The sequence below is a fragment of the Nelusetta ayraudi genome, unplaced genomic scaffold (genome assembly GCF_046127955.1).
Source record: "Nelusetta ayraudi isolate G7.1 ecotype Tasmania unplaced genomic scaffold, CSIRO-AGI_Nayr_v1 ptg000042l, whole genome shotgun sequence".
Taxonomy (NCBI): Eukaryota; Metazoa; Chordata; class Actinopteri; order Tetraodontiformes; family Monacanthidae; genus Nelusetta; species Nelusetta ayraudi.
Genome location: NW_027466092.1, coordinates 3,659,946 through 3,674,659, shown reverse-complemented (window position 1 = coordinate 3,674,659; position 14,714 = coordinate 3,659,946). Strand labels below are relative to the sequence as shown.

At 42.1% G+C, this 14,714-nt stretch overlaps 1 protein-coding gene and 1 long non-coding RNA gene across 10 annotated transcripts in view; one reads left to right on the top strand and one right to left on the bottom strand.

The window, feature by feature from the left end:
• LOC142893284 (uncharacterized) overlaps positions 1-3,886 on the top strand; it is a 47,245-nt gene extending 43,359 nt beyond the window's left edge. Inside the window, exon 3 of the long non-coding RNA XR_012927682.1 lies at positions 3,762-3,886. This is a non-coding gene — a long non-coding RNA (uncharacterized LOC142893284). The remainder of the gene's footprint in view (positions 1-3,761) is intronic.
• myocd (myocardin) overlaps positions 1-14,714 on the bottom strand; it is a 102,249-nt gene that overhangs the window by 63,660 nt on the left and 23,875 nt on the right. The window lies entirely within an intron of this gene.

Genomic DNA, 14,714 nt, shown 5'->3' with positions numbered 1-14,714 from the left:
TTTTCGCAGGTGGGTCAGAGTTTAGCATCGATTATGAACCAGTTACCTCAGGAGTTGGGCGCTTTAACCACTACATGAACATTGCGAGCGCACTCAAGCTAATGTAACCAAGCAAACGTTAACCCTAACATGCTCAATGTTCGAAATCTTGATCATCATTTATATCCTCAGACGTGTATAGTTGAGTAGCCACAAAAAGTTGTGTTTTTCACCTGGCCAGCACCCTACATTGTTGTTGTGGACGTATGGTGCGTGTTTTGTCAATGAAGTAAGGTTTCATGGTGACGCAATGACATGGCTTTAACTTGGCTCCTTGCCAGTAGAAGAGCAAACAGGTTCTTAGCAGGTGCAGGTGCTGAACCAACCAAGCACCGATTGAGCACGTGGTTCGTTTCAGACACAGTGGTACCTGTGTCTGTGTGGGTTCTCCAGGTACTCAGGCTTACCCGCAGTCCAAAGAGGGTGAGGACTCTAACGTGTCTGTAGTGTGAGTGTGGATGGTTGTTGGTTGGTTGGTTGATGGTCTCTGCATATAGCTCAACTTCTCAGCACTTTTTGTCACAAAAGAACACTGTATATTATTGCGCTTGCCTCTTTCATCTCAGGGGACATTTGATTGGTCCTTGTACATTCTGAGGAACTGAACACAAATCAGGCCTACACGACGGGTTTGATCAATTTCAGGCATCCAGCTGACTTCAAATGTTATTAATACTGAGGCTCTGGTATTAAAGTAAAGGTTTTCCTAATGTCCATGTCCACTGTTTACTTCACTTGAAGTTATTGTGACTGATGTTTAATTTGTGTTTAGAAATGGCTGCCCAAAAACGCCTCATGTTTACCCTGACCAGGATGAACAGACACACTCTCGCTGGGCTTGAAAGAAAAGATAGGACGCTGTCAATCTGTTATTTAAACTCTTTGCAAATATTCCTAATAATATTGTCTCCATGATGTCATTTCTAGGAAAGTACACCCCTCAGAGGCAATATTTATAATAGGCAAGGTGCTGAGGAGCAACATCAACTGACTAAATATAGATTAGTATGAGCAGTTACAACCGTTCATGTTTCATCTATTCCATGCGTTGGCCATACACTCCTGGATTACGTAATCTCCATTTATTGCACTCATATACACTCATGTGACATGGAGTGTGTTAACAGATCACAGCGCTACAGACTCAGTGTTTACGTCTATTTGTCCTTTTTAACCCAGGTTTGTTTTTGCCATGAACATCTACATATTTGATTGATTGCGCACTGAGGTATTTTGTTCGGGGCAGGTCACATATGACTATGGAAGAAATAAAAACAGCGCACAATCCCAGACATAATGTAAACACCTGCTTCATGTCAGCTGTGATTTCTTCCAGCGTGAATGTCTCTGTTTGTCCTGAAATTTCTCAACCCTCGTTTAACATGGAGATTTTTTTTCTTCTTTTTTTTTAATAAATCAAAAGCGATATAATATACTGGCTGGTCATGTTATGGTCAATGACGATCGCTGACATTATTTTGAAACTAGATGAAAGACAACAGGAACATTGCATTTGTACTGAAAATTGTTGCTGTATTCTCTTGCACGTTTATGTGATTATTAATGAGGTTTTTTTGTTTTGTATTAAACAAAAAACAAACAAACCCAAAACTGTCATATTTTTGACCCTAAAATGAAGAACACCAACTCTACCACTACAATAGGGCGTACTCAGGTCTGAATGAAAGGACACTATATTAGCATTTCCATTTCCAGAATCCTGATTCATTCATTGCTTCATTACATGAAGCAAAATTAAATTAAATCAAAATGCACTTTAGTTGATATAAAGACAGGCTTTTTCCATGTGTAACCTCTTAACACAAACTTCTCACTGATCTCACTTGTCACTTACCAGCTCAGTGTTGTGTCTTGGGTATTACATTATCTCCTATGTATTTAAACACTGGGCCCTGAAAACAATGCAGCCTCACACAAATTTGAGATGGCATTGACAACCAGGTAAACTGGATATTTGTACATGTACGCAGCTTAGCTCAATATCTAACAGAGGTTAACTATCAGCCCAGGCACTGCCGTGACCAAGTAATCAAACCAGTCAATGCCCAGCAGGCCAGTGGCGATGAGAGGTCCTAAGCCCTGGAACTGCAAAAAAGTTTTAGACCGAACTCCAAAGGGATATTGTGCTTTTGGGTGTTGTTAAACTACCAGAAAGTTGCATGGTCCAGTTTTACATACAGGTATTTGCGTATACAAGATGCAATGATCAGACGCAAGATACATTTTTTTTTTCAATTTGTATGTGAGTAAGTGTGTTATATTTACCCTGCTAAAGCTCCTTAAACATTCTGAGGCTTTTGTCACAGGCCACCACCTGGGCCTTTCTACTCTGCTCAGCAGTAGCGACAGCCTGCAGTCGTCTAACAAAAAGACATCTTGAGGAGTCTGACAGTGATGTACGTCGGGATCTCCATGTAGACGCATCCCCGTGCAGCTGGAGCGTGACAGACTGCGCTCACTACACTCTATTTCACGGAAAAATGTCCCATTCCAGTGTGACTTTTCATCATCGGCAAAGCAGCAGACACACAGAGCACACGAGTTACACACCAGAGCATTCCTCCACCCCAAACATTCAAATATGACACGCTGCAGGAGCACCTCACCTCGCCACGACTCCGTACAGCTAGTTGACGAGGGCCATGTGGAGTTTTTTTTGTTTTGTTTTTTTGGCCAAATGTCTTTTTTTTCCTCTCTGGGAGGTAATGAATAGGTGTATATCTACAAATGGTGTGAGATTAAGGATGGTGCTAGTTTGCGGAGTGCAGCCTGTCTTTTAGATCTAAGCCGGTGCTGGCCCCGTCGCACGCGTGAAGCTGAAAAGAGACCAGCGAGATGCTGTTCTTGTTTTAATAGGTGTCACATTAGCTTCAAAACACTTGAGACGGACAGCCAAGAGGGATATTTTTTTCCATTCCGAAGGCTCCAGATTAATGCAGCCTGTGTACTTTTACAGTTTCATAAGAGTGCAGACTGTAACAGAAGCATGTAGACAGTGTTTTTTGTCAAGGCGGTTGCTAGCAAGCTAGCTATTTAGTGTTTAGCGCTCGCCTGCGTGAGTCGTAAAAGCTCGAAATACAAACCTCGCAGAATCAACACTTGTTGTATTTATTCAAGAGGAAATCATTCGGTGCTGGCTGAGTGTTTAGAGAGATCTAATGGAGATTGGTGTACAGGAATTTCCAATAAATGATGTCATGTCTAAATTGGAGCCTGCTGTTTCAGTTGCATGTTGCTAATATAATTAATGGCTGCGCTTTGGACAGAGAGCTTTAAAAATATCTATTTGTGATGAGTGCAGATAAGACGGGACTAATATGGTATTTATGTTGTGTCTAACTGGCAAGGCCCAAAGATTTGCAAACTGTAAAATATGTTTCCCCGTGTGCTTGTTGTCACAGTGTGTGCAGTTTGGAAATATCTGGCCAGAAAGGTTGGAGATAGAGTAATGGCAGCAATACCATCCTGAAATGGACAGCTGTGACGAAAAAGCAAGACCAGTATCTGAGCAGAAAGAGAGAGAGAGAGCAGGTTTAAGGAAAGAAAGCTAGAAAAAAGGAAGAGGAGGTGTCTGATTCGCTGTCACGCGGGTTTAATGAGCTCTGGCTTTTTGTAAAGTAGAAAAAAAGAAAAGCTTCTGACGTGAGCAGCGCCTTATCTCCTTTGCTCTTTCCTTTTCTGATTTCTCGTATGTTTCCAAGACAAGCGGAACCGGTGCCAGCAGAATCTGACGCAGCTCTGATGAGTCCTCCGGGGATACAGCATCCAAATACCCTCTCTGAGCCCGGCGGTGGTAGGAACTTGGATTGGGAGGGAGACAAGGCTGACTGATGGTGGTGGTGGTGTAATGTTTGGGGAGGGGAAAGTGGCAGACAAGCGATCAGATGAGGCTATAAAATTATGCTAAGGCAATAAAAAGAGTGTTCAGAGCTGTGTTCCAATGTGCTGATGGTATTTAGGATTTGAGACCCTCCTTTTTTCCTAACGAGTTTTATGAGCATTGTTTGAGAGAAACACTTTCCACCCTCCTTGATTTAAATCCAGGCGAGATTTGAAAGGTCAGCCGTGTTTTGCACTGGAAAGAAACAAAGGCAAAGGCAAACAAAGACACTGAGATACGAGCACGACAACCAAAGCATGACTTAACCTCACCGATCAAGTTGAGAACTTTTCACAGCTTCAGAGCTTTACTTTCCAACCTGGACTCAAGTCGAGCACCATGAGAAAAACAAAAAAGGAAACTCAACTTAGCCCTGTGTTTCCAGCCTCCTGCAGTTCCTCTTGGTTTTAGCTCCCTGCTTCACTGGTGCTTTGTTAGCTTTGCCCTGTGTGACATCACAAAGTGTGTATTGCACAGTTGCGTGTCTTAGCAGACGGAGTCTCCTACAAGCGCGTCACCCTCAACACAACTCAGTTTTAGAAAATACACAGACATACAACCCGAGGAACTCACGTTACTGGAAATATCGCCCTTTCATCATCATGAACTGGGCTCAATGCTAAATGAAATGGACTTGGTCCAAAGAAGACAAACAACATAAAAAATTTATGACTGCACCACTGTAACACTGTCTGACTCACGGCTGATTAAAATATCAAAAGCAGTGCAACAAAACCAGAAACATGGCCGGTTTCTATGCTACCCAACCTCTGACTTTATAAATATGTGCAATTAATCTTCTCACTGCTTTATAGAGACAAAGCTTGAATATGGAGTTCAAAAAAAAAACAAAACAAAACAAAACACTAACTGCTTCTGATGTCACTTGGAGCCAAATTAGTGGAAGCAGGGCAGTGAGTTTCTACTCAGAAGCAGGAGCCAGATGTTGATGTCATAAGAAAGAACAAAAAAAAAGATTTAATATTGTTGAAACGGACCGTAGTGTACTGCAACCGAACAGCAGAGTGCAGTGTGTGTGGACTCTGCTGTGCTCAGTGTGCATGTGCGTGTGTGGTTGCAGGGGGCTGAGGTGTTTCTCATTGAATTCATTATTAAACCCAGTCAACCATCAAACTCCAGCAGCACCATTCCAAACAACCAGGGACCATGATGTACCAACATTTGTGCTTTGCTGGCTTCAAACACAATTTACTCTCTTTTTTTATATTTTTAATTGTTTTTTTGAAACTCTTTTTGGATGCTGAAAAATTCTGCAGGACACTCAAAACCACAACTCTTCTTCCTCTTCCTCTTCCTCTTCCTTTCCTTTAGGCTCCTCCCTCTGGTGGTGTCCACAGCCAAACATCTTCCTCCATCTAACTCCATCCTCTGCGTCCTCTTCTGTCTCACTCACTAACTTCATATCCTCCTTCACAGCACCCATAGATCTGCTCTTTGCTCTTCTTCTAAGTTGATAAATTCACCGTCCTTGCGTACACATTTGCTTTTATTTTGACTGACACTTCTCTGCACCTGTTCCAACCTGCTTGCATACGCCCCTCACCTCTTATCCACCCTCTCCGTTGCTCTGGACTGTTGACCCGAAGTGATTCACCTCACAAGCTGCAGTGGTCTCAAAGGAGTTTATTCGTTTTTCAGCGAGCACCAAACGCTGTGAACAACTATGAACACGCGGAATGATAACAATCACTTTGAAATCGGCTCAAAAGTTAAGATTTCATACTCTCTCACACACCAACAATAAATCAGTGCATTTTACATAAGTTAGTGCACTTGCACCCACGTCCGCCTTGGAATCTCCTGCCACACCTCCAGCACTTCTCACTGACAGCATCTTGTCTTAACTGAGTCATTTCCTCAATTTCTTCATAGGAGTGTCATGATTACAGACAAATGCATGGCAGTGATGATATAAAATATGTACTAAAATAACCATGAAGGAGCTCTTTGTCGTTAACGTTTTTACACGAGGCATTCAACTTTTGTCAAAGTTCAAAAGTATTTTCAAAAGAAAAAGAAAACGTTATTATTTTTTGAAGATTACTCGATAATCTGATTACGTTGCAATCAGTCTTGCTTATAAATGCGCCAGAAGGAAAACAGGAGGGGGGGAAAAAGTGAAATGAATATGGACTGGAAAGAACATCGGTCTTAATGGAATAAGTTAAGTCGAAGCTTTCCTCTTGGACTTAGTGTATTTTGAGGCCACTGGGCATATTAAGCTATTCTAAGCACTCCTTTTCAGTGTGTGTGTGTGTGTGTGTGTGTGTGTCATGTGAAGGCTCTCTGTGTTTACGGGGCAACTGAGCAGCGATCCACAGCGTGACCCTGGACAGTGGCGCGGGGGTCATATCGGTGCCGCACACCCAGCGGTAGGAAACAAACAGTGGGGCTGCCGCGCTGAAACCCTGCGGCTCTTTAATTGGCTGCTAATTAGCAAAAAACGAGTCGGAGCTGCCGTTTCTCATTCCGCCGTCGGACGCGGACACGTTCGTTCTCACGCCACTTAAAATCAGCCCTTGACATCAAATATCCCCTCTGCATTCGGCTGACGGCGGGTGAAAAATGCGAGCCCATAAATCCTACAGATGCAACGCTCGTGCAGGCGCATAAACACACAAGAGAGTGATGTTTAAACTTCCGTGTTTTTTGTGTATAAGATGGAAACATATCTCAGAATGAAAGATAAGAGTTTGGGATTTCAACGGGTTCATTAGCTCGTAAGTAATGTTCCGGTTTCTGGCTCCTCGCTCCTCATCTGAAGCCAGAGTTTTAAAGACCTTTTTGAGGTCTGCAAAGGGGAAAATGTTGTGTACAACATTCTGGTGCTTTGGGGAAAAAAAAGAAGAAAAAAAAACAGTCTGTCACTATTGTTGCGTGCTAATATGACATATGAACAAAGTCAAACACGGGGAGGACAAAAATTGGTCCGCATCACGGTGCAAAGGCCATTTGGAAGGACTGTTTGGAGACGCCTGCATTAGTCCTCACGGAGCTCATTACAAACAGACGGCGCAGCCCCGTTGTCACCTGATTTTTCACAGGAAAGCTCTTTTGTCTGAAGTGCGCGGCGCGTATGATCTATCAGTGCCTCGTGGCTTTGTGTACGCCGCCGAATATGTTTAGTTGTCTGGCCTGCGCTTCTTAAAACACCTTCAGGCGGTGGTCTGAGAGCCAACAAATCATTTGGTTTACTGGAATCTTAACCTTCTTGTCGGTTTGGTCATCTCTCAAAGTTTACTTTCAAGGCCCGAATTAAAAAAAAAAAAAAAAAAAAAAAAAATCTGTCTCTTTCAAGGCCTAGCGGTGCTGCTGCTACTGTGGAAAAAACTCTGTCCGTGGATGTTCTTCAAAGCTCAGACCATAATTCAAAGATGCTCTTTTGTTTGTTTTCCAGCTGTTTTAAGTTTGGAATTTTTTAAGATGACCTTTCCACATAAAGTTTTTTTTTTTTTACAGTTCTTTTTTATCTTGGGTAATTCATATTTAAAAAAGCATGACAGTGACTGTGACAGACTTTCTAAAAGTACTTTCCAGTATCCTGGAAAGATATTACATACAGCACATTGAACAGGTCCTCCAATATCTCGACTACACCAGAATTCCAGTGCAGAACTGCAGCGGAACGATTCAGACGCAAAATCAAGCAGGTGCCGAGCATTTCGGGATTTAAAGGGAACTGCAGTACAAGCTCCCACTGGAACTGCTTGTTGTACGACAATGATCAAGCAGCGATAACCTGATGTAGAAACTGCTGTGTGTTGGAAGAAAGCTAAAGCCGGTTAGACTGTGGTGGCCGTGCCGTTAGTTGTCCGTCTGTGGAGGATCCTGGAGATGAGGAGGCTGCGATACTTCACAGAGTGACAGATCTACTGAAAATTTTCTCTGAGATCACAGCCAGTTAGAAGTTATTACTTCATTGAACAATAGCATGTTTATTTCCACTCGGTAAAATATCTTATTAATGTCATGTTATTGATTACCAGATAAGCAATTTTCCTCGCACGGCATATAACATGGGAAACAATATTGTCAATTTCACCCCATGAGCTCATGAGGATTTCTTGTTGTTTGTGCATAGCGCAGATTGAATCATTATAATGCGAATAATGGGAAAGTTCCAGGGCAGCCACATTTCCTCTGAGCTCTCCTGGACTGTGAACACTTCACACCTGATGAAGAAGGCCCAACAACAGCTCTTCTTTCTCAGGACTGGAGTCCGTTAGCTGCTTGCAAACTTCTACAGAGGCACAACTGAAAGCACCCCGAGTCTCATTGTGACAATGTGGTACGGCAGCTGCACAGCACTGGACAGGAAGGACTCAGCTCGGTTAGTGAGGAAATCACAGGGGACTGTGGCCTGCCGTCGACCAGAACTGGCCTCAGTTTGCACTGTCTGATTTCAGAAGAGGGACAGATTTTTTTTTTTCTTTTTTTTTTTTTATTACATTTTCTTAAATTTTGTCTGTACACACTTTTTCTAAGAGTTGTTGAAATCTGAGTTTCAAAACCCAGAGTATATCAAGCCAGAGTTTGTTGAACCTCCTTTGTGGAAAAGGCCCCAGGTGCAGTGGACCAGGTTAAGAATAGCATTAACAGTGTTTCAGTGAGAATGAGTCCTTGGTTGACACAGTCCACAACGGAGCAAGCATTAAAACAGTCTAACTTCAAACGGCTCCTGTTCCGTCCATGTCCACCACCAGTGGTGGAATATTTTCCAGGAGAAATCTTGTTTGTTATGTTTAGGCTTGTAGCTAATTATAAAAACGCCAGCTCTTATAATAACACACATAAACTAACTTTATCCAGAGCTGCCATCTAACAATGTGATCTGTGTGGCCGCAGGTTCTGGGACAATGAAAGTGAAAAGCAACAGTTCTGTCTTTGATTAATGCCGCTGCCGCCGCCGTGCTTGTTTAGCCAGTTTCTGAACAACCAAACAAACAGAAAGATTCGGCTTCATGAGAGCTCGCCTCCTTCACGTAGTAACCTGCTCGGTATTTTGCTGGAGCATAGTTTTTATTTTATTTTATTATTTTTTTTGCAACAGGTTTCGATAGCTGAGTAATTGCTCCATGCTGGTTTGCATCTGTCTGTCAATCAGCCCCTTATTTTAATTAGATTGTCCTTTTTTCCCTTTTTTTTTTTTAAACACAATTACAAAATAAACCCTACATGGTAAACAATAACTTCACATTCCTGCAAGCAGCATGTTAATGATTATTATAATGGTTATTGTGATGAGCTGTGTCCAAAGCAATCAGGAGGTTCATCACACAAGATCAAAAGTCAATTAAACTGTAAATATTAGCGAAGGCTAATCATTCTGTGCAACCATAGGAGGGAGAGAAAAAAAAAAAAATCAAAGTTGATACACATTTTTGGAATCAGATTTAAAAGCCACCTAAGATGCTGTTTCTCTCCTACTCTATAAACATTTGAACACCTGCTTGTTTTTGTGGGTTTAGACATTTTTTAGATGGAGAACTGAGAACACACAATGACACATATTTGGCATATACAAATTTAACAGTGGCATCATGTCACCTTCGATCTGATCAGGTTTATTTTTCCTTAACAGCCATTGCTAGAGCCAAGTCAGCGAATGTTTTTTTTTCTCTCTCTCTTTTTTTTTTTTTTAAGTTTTGTAACGCTTACTGTGAGGGTTGATATAATAGAAATGGTTGTATATCAGATTGTATGGCTCAGAGACAACAGAAAGTGCATGCCATCAGCAGAGCATGGATTTGTTTATTTTATTTGGGCACGTCAGGCCATTAAAACAAATAAAATAATTTGTTTAAACAACGATCAGTTGAGATATGGAATTGGGGTTCAGAGGCCATCTTACAGGACAACAATATTTTATATGCAAATAGTTGAAATGTCGCTGCTCTCTCTCTCTTTTTTTTTTTTGTTTTTCTACTTTTGTGGTCCACTTCAGTTCACATGCTTTTGTTCACGCTTAATGAAACAGCAACAAAACAAGCTGCTTTTTGGATCAAGCCGTTACAGGTGCTCACACAGTAAATACAAGTGATAATGTCAAACTTCATGTGGAGAAAGAAGGTTGGAATATAGTGCATTTTACGCAGTTACGTTGCCCTAAGAACAGTGCTGTACAGTACAGTGTTATGTGTTGTGCACTGATTTTGGCATGGATATTGTTTTTCTCAATCATGTACTTGTTTTGCACTTGCCTAAAGTTAAAATGCGAGCGAGACTTTGCTCATGGTACATGACAACACAATCAATCATGCACACGTACTTGGACTCATCTCACTACAAAGTAGACGGTATTCACAAGTGGTAATTCTTCTGATGTGAGAGTGTGAGATAGACACTGAATTTTCATTTTCATTCATTTTGCGTTTCACAAAGAAATACGCATTGTCGACTTGCTGTACCCTGAAGCCCCACTGAAACAATTATTGCTGGCTATGTGACAGGCTCATTGTGGATCTTCACTGGAGTGCCCAGGAATTGCAGTGCTGGCACGCAGTGCTCCACAATAGATGTTACCTTTGGTCTTCGGGCGAATACGTTGCATCAAAACAACTTACAAGACTCCCATTGTCTCGAAAGCATGTTGGTTTTCTGATTCTTTATGAAGGACACGCCACTGTGGACAAAAACACAATGAGTCATCTGAACTTTAACCGAAGGCAAATGAAAGATGGGACGAATGGAACATCCACAGCGGCGTGTTTATCACCGTTTCACAGCCCGTGGTGCACTGTAGCTGTCCTTCATTCCTGCTGCTCATCGTGACACTTGTGTTTTGACCGAGTACACCGAAGCCTGCTGCCTGGGTAATCCCAGATTTCCTATGGCACAGCTCTGAGCTTAGCAGAGGGCTTGACTAATAGCTTTCTTTTCAAATGATCGCTTTGCTACACGACTTCAGAAGAAGGCAGCGAGCGTGAAATTCAATTATGGCGCACACGCTCCGCAGCCCAGTCCCGAGCTGTCCGCTTTAATCCCTCGTTTACCCCAAAGGATTCTCAGCCTCTTTCAGTTAGACCCTCGCTCCTCCGAGGACTTGTGCAGCGTGCCCTGCACGTCATGTACTCTCCTTGCTTTGACCTTGTCGTGGCCTGACTCAATCGTCAGAAGCTCCCACTGACTTTCCCTCTTTATTTTCCACTTTGCAAGTTTTTTTTTTTTTACCACATCAACTTTAAACTCACACCACCTGAGACTTACTGTGCATCATAGATCTGTCTTGCCAAGCTCCATCCAGTCCAAAGCACTGACTGTCAGGATGCTATAACCAATTGGCTTGATTTTAGATGAAACCAGGAAGTAACCGCAGTTAGCTATCAAAAAGCTCCAGAAAAAGACAAAGCAGATACACAGAAATTGACTGTTAGCCCCTAGCAGTGCTAAAGAGACCTGTCCATTGTCTTACTGCCTAACTTATTTTGGCAGGAGTTTAGTTAGACACAGTAGCTTATAATCGCCACTGGGTGTTGACACGTCACTGTTGCCCAATGCCACAAGATACCTGTCTCTCTCTCCCTAGTTACCAGCTATTTCCTTGGTGTGAGACAATGATTCTTCATCCAGTCCCCTTTCAAGTTTGGCCTGACTTTCACCAACTATTTCAGGAGGCTCTTTACCAAAGGGACACATGAGACAAAATGAAATACATCTCATCTTACTGTCCAGGTTATCTCAAGACATTTATTCTCATCATTAAATGAATCAAGTGAGAAGCTTGTCATCATTGTGCGTCTTAAATATTTCACTGTCAGCAGCAAAGATCACTCATCAGTCATGCTGACAACTTGCTGGTGATCTGGGAGGTCAGTGTGATCAATGTGTCAGCAAGGCTCTATAGCTCTGACATGGGAGACCGCAGTTCCTCACAATAATTATTCAATCAACCTTAACTTTAGCAGTCAATCAGTCACTTCTGCCATCCCGAGAAAGATGCGAAACGGCCTTTTGAACGAGGAGAAGTGTATGTACTGTTATGCTATTTATTTGATACTGTTATATTTTTGGGACAGTATTGTAAAACATATTGCCCATATTCAGCTAATGCCATCCTCTTGCTTTACCAAAGTAAATACACTTTGGTTATATTCCTCCAGTGGACCATAAATAGAGTGCAGAAAGATTAACATGATGTTCGTACAAATGATGATGTACATCAAACTATATATACATATATATCAGAGCTGCAGTGGCCAGTCTCCGCTTACCACTCTCCCACACTCCCGTCCACTCTCTATGTATTTTGGTCCAAGCATTTTAGAAGGACAAATAAAAGTGGCAACATTAAACCAAATCCTGAGAGCTGAAGAGCCACATCCTTCATTCATAACATCTTTAAATGCCTCATTTCAAATGCATTTTCACATCTTTAATGTTAATTCCAATTCCAATGGAGCAAGCCCTCACAAAGCAGAACAAAAAAAAAAAAGTAAAAGACATTGTTTACAGCCTCCTTTGAAAACAGTTAGATTTAGCATGACGCTTTACTTTAGTGTTTGTGCAGGTTTGGAAGAGCATATCATTTACCTCTTAAAAGTCTAGCGTGGCAGCTAATGGACAAGTTGTGGTGTCTTGGAAAGGGGCCTGAGGGGGCAAAGACTGAGGTAAACCAACACCAGACAGACTCAGCAGCGAGGTCCAACAGGAAATGCAGGGGAGGTTTCCTACATTGGACGGTGGGCTGGGAACTTGTTATCCCATGTCCTTATCCCAGCCCCATAAGAGGATGTGTGTTCCTATACTCAAAATACCTCTACTGAGCTTACGATGGGTCCAATCCTCAGTCTCTCTGCTGCATCATGAAAATTAACTTTTGCTGCCAAAAATCTCCTGGTCACTGCCCCGGACTTCCACTCTCACTCTTCTCTCTGGAGGAACTTCTTTTCCCCGTCTTCTCTCAGTCTGGCTTCCTAAGTGTGTGTCTCAGTGGTTTCGACTGGAAGTTTGCGGTCTGGCCTGTAGTCAGGCACTGATTTACTGAAGCGCAAGGCGTTATGACATAATTCTTAGACTTTTGATTTTTTTTGTGTGTGTTTTTGTTTTTGAGTGATTGCTAAACGGTAAAAAAAAAAAAAATTCCCTGGGGTGATTTTAATTTGAATATGTCATGGTGTGTGGTTTCAGTGCCTACAAGTCTAACATGAAGCAAGAGCCAGTGAGGAAAAACAGCAGCAGACAGAAAACTCTTGACACTTGGTTCCAGTCAAGAGCCTATCCAATTATGCTTCTAATATGATTACTTGGGAGTAAACACAGTCTGCTGGCGTCGCCGCGCCAGTTCACACAAATCTAAAGACGAGGACGAAGTACTGAGACATACTACACTTGATAAGGGACATTATTATTCCCTTATCAGATCTGCCGCTAATGCCACGGGATGAATGTATGGGAAATCCCATGCTTTCAGTCTCAACAGACAGCGATTGTGTCAGAGGGCCAAGAGACTGGGGACTCACAAATCACTTCTGTAAGTATCAGCCCTCTAAAATCCAACACGCTGTCCAGTGGCTCCATGTGAACTTTCACACTGTCTTGACTTTCCGTGAAAGCCTCTCGCTTAAGATTAGTTCAAGTCCGATAATGATTTAAAAAAAAAAAAAGAAAACAACAGCCAAACAAAACAGTCTTGGTCCAGTGCCAAAATAAGGGGCTCCCATGGGTTGGTAGTGTGGGGGTGGAGAACATTGCAATGAAAATAGCTGTCCAGACCGCGGGGAAAGCCCCCCTAAATTCTCGGCCCGCCTGATGGACACACAGCTGTAGTAGCGGCAGTTGTTGCAGTAGTGTAACGTTAACGATGGGCTTTTTGGCCGCTCTTCACAACTTTTTTTTTGTTGTGTTTCTGTTTGTGGCCCAAAAGATGGGAAACAAGCTTATTCCATGTTCTCGTGAGGTCCTAAGGGAGTGGAGGACCTGAGGGAGGAGGTTCTGTCAAAATGCCATGTCTGTTTGGCATGACAGCAGCAATGACATGAATCCTATGTCACTCAAGTTCTGTTCACTGACCTTTCTCTGGAAAAAAAAAAAAGCTTAAAGAAATTCAACATTTTGACCCCGCAGTCATGTCTCACATAGTTGCTAAAAGGCTTCACCAAACAATGCCAAATAAAATATTTTCGAGTGTAAATAATCCTAAAATTCATGGTGTTTCACGAGCATCATACAGCTTTGACTTCAGTTTGAGATTGAATGCTTAAATGTAGAGAAATTGTTTTTTTTATTTTATTTTATGACATTTCACGGAAGGGGAATCATATCTCACATATATTTGTACAATTTAAAGAACAATGTATTGTCTAGAATTGTGCAATATATGTACAATCTAACATTGGTCCGGTAACTGCACTCACTGGTCACCATCTTACATACACACCTTTCCACTGGGTACCTAATAAAGTGAGTGAATTCATAGCTTCCATTTTGGACCTGTTGTACATTCAGATGTGATGTCCGGCAGACCTTGGTTGTGACCTCTGACCCCTGATAACAGCCTTTTCTTCTCGACTGCCTTCATTGGATATTTTCTCTTTTTCGAGACCATTGTCTGTCTACCCTAGACAAGATTGTGCCAGTGTGAAAATCAGAGGTTTTTCATATACTTATACTTCAGTCGCTCACACTTAAATCTTTCAAACGCCTTTCTTTCCCATTCTGATGCTCGCGTTGAACTTCAACAAGTCACCTTCACCACATCAACATCGAAATGCGATTGGTTGCTGCCATTTGATTTGCCGACTAGCTGTTGTGTCAA